Source organism: Acanthopagrus latus, chromosome 19, assembly GCF_904848185.1.
Source record: "Acanthopagrus latus isolate v.2019 chromosome 19, fAcaLat1.1, whole genome shotgun sequence".
NCBI classification, from domain to species: Eukaryota; Metazoa; Chordata; class Actinopteri; order Spariformes; family Sparidae; genus Acanthopagrus; species Acanthopagrus latus.
In genome coordinates this window covers 11,338,066-11,344,977 of record NC_051057.1, presented here as the reverse complement: position 1 = coordinate 11,344,977, position 6,912 = coordinate 11,338,066, and positions in this window count along the sequence as shown.

The window sequence follows — 6,912 nt, the reverse complement described above, 5'->3', positions numbered from 1 at the left end:
TCAGAGTTTGGGGCTGAACATTTTTGGCTGTGGAGTCAGCACAGTATTTATTTATTTTTTTCATCGGCTTTACACACCTTGGTTCTCCCCCGTGTGCACCCCGTCCTCCACTCTGAACTCTCCTCTCCAATATTCAGATTAAGTCTTCTCTCCTTGTTCTTTATATTTCTTTAATAAGGCTCCCTTCGCCTTCCTCCTCTGCTGGTACTGAGAGCAAACGAACATCGTCTCAGTGGAGTTTGTCTTCTTTCCCTTCGAGAGTGCTGCAAACATTTTTGGACTAATGATGCTGCAAGCTTGCTGCACATGAGCCCCTGCTGAGCTTTTAACATCGTGATTGATAAAAAAAAACAAAAAAAAAACATATGGTCAGCCCACTGCTTTGATCCAGATTTAACCATCTCTCAGTTTTTGGATTGTGATTAAATTTGGTGCAGATATTCATGTTTTTTAGATAATGAATGAGTGACTTTGTTCATCCCCTGACTTTCCAGTGCCAGCAAGGGGGTGACATTTGCTTTCTTTTTTTTTTTTAATTGGTTGATTAGCTTGAAATTTAGTCAGTGTTCATATCAACGACGTTGGCATTACAATCTCAGAGTGCCACGAGCATTGGCCGTAAACTCTTGTTTAAAAGGGACCTGTTATGCTTTTTTATAAATTTTTCCTTTCATTCAGTATTTCATCAATGTTCTTGTGAATGTAAAATATCTTAACAGTAAAAAGTCAAAGTCTGCACCAACAGAAGCCCCTTTCTCTCACAGGAATCCCTGGTCCTGAAACACCTCATCAGTATTCCTGACTTTAACTCCCGGCTAGTTTTGCACGTGAGAATTGGTTTAGCACAGCTGCACTGTTGTTGTAGGCAGTGCGGGGTCAGGCGTGTGTGAGTTGACCAATCAGAGGAGACTGGGCACTGGGTCCTTAAAGAGACAGGAGCTAAAACAGAGCATTTCAGACAGAGCGGGAATAAAGTGCTGCAGCACTGGAGAGTGTGAGAAAACTGATGTATTTCTGGAGCATTAAAGCATGTAATCATATTCTGTTCGTAACCTAAAATAAAAATGATGAACCTGAAAATGAGCATCTTTCAATGTAAGGCATAACACTTCTCAGACAGTTTCATGCACTCTTTAAAAAATCAACATCCAGCAGGTGAATGAGTGACCCACTCTGACAAGATTAGTCAAGAGTGTTAGTCTGATGTGACACACGGACCCTGATGACTCTAACATCATCTGTGAATAAAGCAATCAGTCATGTATTGTATGGCTCCTTGATTAATAACACTGACATTGTTGTAGCCCCAGTTAAGATAATGATAAAACACACCTAGCTTTATCAGTCACAATGGAATGATAATTGGTGTAATTACTGGGAATTTTCTTTGAGTGTCACAGTGTTTCCAAGTGAAGATGAAATGTGTTATCTTCGATATAGCAAACCTCTCATCTCTGTCAGATCTGACACTAAATGTGCATGGATGAGCAGCTATGCAGATTTCCAACTTTCCACGTTTAGCAGTTGGATGCAATTTCAGAAAAATCAGATCTTTCAGTTTTCAAAACAAACATATTTATGCACACACTCACCCACACACGGTGTAATGATCCTTGTCGTGCGTATGGGGCTGATATTGTCTCCCACTGCAGATCAGCTGAAATCAGGTTTGGGGAAATTACTGTTGCTCACCAAAGGTGCTCATATGCCTGCTGATTTGCAATAAAGCAGACGAACAGATTGAGCACAGACGATGTGGTATTAAGTAGATTTATTTGCAATAACCCTGAAAATGTCAATGCAAATGTTGTTTGGAAGACATCTAAAGTGTTGGATTTCATGTCAAGTTAACTTATCAAGTGAAAAGACTACGTGTTGACCTCTGAAAATGATAATGTTTTCGATTTAAACTCCTGTGCCGGATTGCATGTGCCTTAATACACATCTTAAAAGCTTCGTGTAGCTGACAACCTCCCCTGAATTTAAAGTTATATTAAACAGGAACCTATGCTGCTCCTATTTGAGGATTTCTTTTGGTCTTTGAAGTTGGTTATCTTCTCAGCAGCGTTTGCAGCTGTGGAAGCCACTGTGCTTAAAATTAATCCATATATTAATAATGTCAGGGCTCTGTCTCTCTGTCTCTTTCTGTGAGACGCAACATTAGGGGAGAGGAAAAGTTTTTAATCCATGCATAAATGATTAGAGAGTTTTGTTACCCAAGGATTATCGTTTCTATCCCTTCTGCCCGAGTACCTTTTGATCCTGTCGCACACAAACACACATACACACACACACACAGTCACCAACACACACGTTTTTGACCGGCAGTGCAGCGATCTCCACAGATCTATACATGTGCACAGCCTGCCCTGCGCATCTCGGAGGCGTGAATGTTTGTGCCTCTGTGTGAGAGACAATTTATGTGACACGATCAAAGTTACTCGTGCAGGAGGGATAGGAATGATAATCCCTCTGTAGCCTAACTCTTTAATCATTTACTATGCATGGGCTGGTACTTTGCCCTCGCTGAAACAGTGCACACCGGGGGCAGAGAGGGAGCAGGGGGAGAGCGGAGGAGGGTGGCGGAGGCAGACAAAGAACAGGAGGAGATAAGAAGAGGTGAGCAAATACTAAGGTGTGTAAACAAATGAATATTTAAATGTGTCTTGGCGCCCAACGCACTCTCGCCTGAGAATTTGCATGAGCATTGCTCGGCTGGATGGAACACAGATGTCTTTTCAAGCCGAGGCAGACTACAGTTTTGACTTTTTCTTTATATAATTTGAGAATAGTGAAAGTAGTTTTTTTTTTCCTCTTTTAAATCGTGAAAGAAAGCAATTGTGCTGTCGTTTATGAGCTGAAATAAGTCTCACTGTGTATTTCTTGGTTTTTAATAAAGTTGATGAATACAGGGAGGAAGTCAACATTTGCGGATAAAAAACAAACAAACAAAAAACTACCCCCCAACACAATGGTGAGATTTTGCTAATGTTTTCCACATAAACTGGCCTGTGAGGGTTGTTATGAGTCGTCCTCTCTTTTCCTTTGTGGCAGCAGACTCATCATTTAGAGATTGCAGACACAATTACACATTTTATTTCTCCCCAGGTAGCAGGCCTAGTTTGAATTACTTCATCGGAAGTCAGACGATCAACAACCGACTCCAGAGACTTTGACAAACGACCCCATGCCCGACGGTTCAGAGATAACATTTCACTTGCTTTGTCTATAAATCATCGGCTAAAATGAATACGAAAAAGCTTGCAGTGTGGCTGCTGCCGCGCCACCTTTACGGCAAATCTCCCAGCAACAGCAGATTGAATTTGGTCTTTCTTGGCACTAAGAATAACTTCCTGATAATTGCCACCTCGGTGGACAAGTTCTGTTTTCAGATTGTCAGGCGCTAGCAAAGAGTGCGAAAGGATAATTGCAGCTGAAATTATGCCTTTTAATAATTGCCCAAATGAGCTCCACCATAGGTTTCAGTTTTTATTGGAATTCTAATACGAGCTATTTTTAAGGTTTTTTTTTTTTTTTTTTCTCCCCTCCATACGGCTACTCTGAATGAGCCTTATTGCTGTCACCGCTGAAGCCACTGTTCTGCTATTATCATGGGTCTGTGCTCAAAACTCAGAAATATATGAATACGTGAATTGAAAAGAATATTTTACTCTCCTCGGAACAAATGCTTTTGTCGCACACCTAATGTGCACGTACCTGTCGCTGATTGTGTTCTAAAAGCTAAAGCCTGCTGGGGAAAAAAAATCTTTCTCTGGTCAAAAGTGAATTCTTTTTCTTATAACAACAGCCCTGAGGGATATATGTAGGTGCAGGATATACCTTTAACCTTAAAAGTGCTAATTGAGACAGCCATGCACGCTGCAATAAGTAGATGTCAATATTTGCTTAAACCTAATCTCCCATCCTGTAAACGATCTCACCCGTGTTTTGCCCGGTTTGCCCGCATGTGTGTTCGGTAAGTGTTTAAGGTGGCGGCTTGTTCGCTGCCGGCGTGCCTCTGCTTTTGTCGAAATGAAACACATTATTCTGCAGTCAATATCTAATTTTCCTGTTTTGCCAGGTAGAACAAACAAGAGAAAATACTCTGCCAGCCCCCCTTGCAGTCTGCCTGTTACAGGTGGCTGCACCGCTTCCTCTCGCCGTCTGTCTTTCTTTTCTCTCCTCTTTTAACACGCACTTTTATTTCATTCTGTGACTGACAGACCCCCTCATCCGACCAAAGTGTGTGCAGCTGGGAGCGAGGAATAAATCCACTTGGTTTCTAATTGATTAGTTGTCCTGCGCCGACTAATCTTATGCCGCACTTACCGCACTCTGCTAAGACTTAAGCTGGTCACATTGGCCTGGGGATCTCAAAGCAAATAAACAGGCAGACAGCACACAGTCAGACAGGAGAAACACTCAATCACACGTGCAGACGAACATCATTTCAAGACGCTTGATACATTCGCGCTGCCTGCCGCTTGTCTGTGTGCGCCTGCTGCCACGCTTAGTAGCACATTTACATCAGCGTGTGTGTCTATATACGTATGTGAGCTGTGCGAGGACACTGCGTCCACTTGTTAATTATAAAGAGAGCAAAAGAAAATATGTGTTGAGGTGGAATGGATCGGCGAGGCGAGACATTAGTATTTTTTTTTTGTCCTACTTTCCCCTCTAGCTTGTTAAAAGCAATTGTCTGGGCAATCTGTCACCTGGCCTGTGACGGCCTGCCCCTCGTGAGGCTGAAGACACACACACACACACATACACACACCAGTGACCACGGTGCCACCACCAAACAGGAGGCAAGGTGGCACGCTAGTTAGCCTGACAAATTGGCAGGCCGAAGGGATGTGGACAATAGTGTGTGCTGAGCTGCCTCTTGAGATGAGGTCGCTGAGGGTGATTACTGTATTATTATGCCTGGTGCCCGGCGGGGCTGAGCCTGCTGGCTAACTTGACATGTGCGTTAGCTGGTTGTAGTTGTACTTGTACACTTCAAACAGCGTTCTGGGGACCTCACTTAGCTGAGAGCAGCATGTTTATTCATTTGTGGATGAGTAAGTGTAGAGAATGGTGTCACCTGCTATGCGCGCTCTTATGGATTTTCATAAGAAAATCATCCAACTTTCTATACGTTGTACCGTGTATTCATGACTCCACATTGAACGGATAATAAAGGTCTACCTTATCTGATCTGATGAACGCAAGGATAGAGGAGAGATCGAAGGAAGAAAAAACACACCATTTGTGTGCCTGTTGTCGACTGTGCGCATCCGTGTGCATGCACACATTTGGGTTGTTCGAGCGTTGCATGCAGTCGATGTGTGCCGTTCCTTTTCTGTAGTCGTAATCCAAACACTGTAAAACTAAACTCAAACAAGAATTGATGTTTCTTTTTACACACAGCCGGAAAAAAAAAAAAAAAAAGGAATTTCTCTCAGACTGTGAGCTCCCAAAGACTTTCTCCATCTTCCCTTTAGCTTTTAAAGACAGATCCAGAGCAGAAATAAAGCCTCTTACAGAGTCCCCTCTAGCCGTCAACTGCACTGACAGGATCAGATTTAACACCGCACTTGATTTTCTCAGCCCTCCAAGAGAAGGTAAGAAATGACTGTCTAGCATTTCTCTGCCACCCCTTTGTCTCGCCAGAGATCAAAAGCGAACTAGACAGATAACTGTGTAGTTAAAAGCCACATAAAGGGCTCAGTGCTGGTAGCTACAGCTGCTCCTGAGAGCTACAGTATGTGGCGAGGGACCCGGGCTTCATGTGGCTCTGTCCTGTCACTTGAGCTTTTCTCAACCAGTGATGTGGTGATAAGTTGTAAACGAGCTTCCTTGACTACCTGAGGGAGGTCATTTTGTGGTTTTTCTAATTTGTCTTGTAAATAACTGTCTTTGGTTATTTCATTATCACATAAAACCCAAATTACAGCATCTCCATTTCTGTTTCATGTGCTGCTTGATCCAAGTTTGATTTCGCGCAGCGCTTATTTTTCATTACTTGATCCTCATTAGTAAAGCTAAAGCAGTTAGTGAGAAATAATTGATTAGATGAGCAATTGAAAATGACGCTCAAATACATATTTATTGCTTCTGATCATCATCATTATAAGATGCAAACTTTATCTACTGATGGATACATTTGTACGGCTGACAAATTTTTCTCTGATGATTTGTAATTTGGGGTTATTTAGCATCTGTTTTTTTTTTTTTTTTTAGCTGTCAAACAATTAAGAACAAACTTTGATCGTGAGTCATATGATGTTAAACAACGGCCAACAGCTGTGCCCTGAGATCGGCTACATTGATGTGTAAAATGATGGACGGCAGGGAGCGACGAAAAGGCTGATATATTCAAGTAAAGCCACAAAACATCTGGCACTTGACCTAAATGAGCTGCAAATGTGTATTTATGCCTTTAACATGCGCAGAAAGCGGCAAAACCATGATAGTAATGCAGCTGAAGAACACACGCTCCGCCTCTGGAATGTTGATGTTTTATTGACGCCTTGACTTGTGTGCCGGGAGATAATGTCTTTTAAATTGGAGTGTAATACAGAGTGCATCCCGTGTGAATGCAACACATGAAACACTAATGGGGGGGGGTGTAATTTCCCAATCACATGAGGTCGCCTTGGTCATGCCATTCCTGTGCGAGCTGGGCTTAGGTTATAGAAAGACTGTGACTTCTTATAGCGGAGCTTTTCTGTAATGTAACAGACCTCGACCTCTCCCTGACCTCGACTAAGTGCTGCCAGTGCCTACACATAAAAAAGCTGAATAATGCTGTAGTCACTGTGACTGGATGGTGTGACGTAAGATTATCAGGGGCTACGCTCAAACAGCACTCCATTGATATGTCCAATACATTACTCACGCGGGCCAGGTATGTTCATTGACAGCATA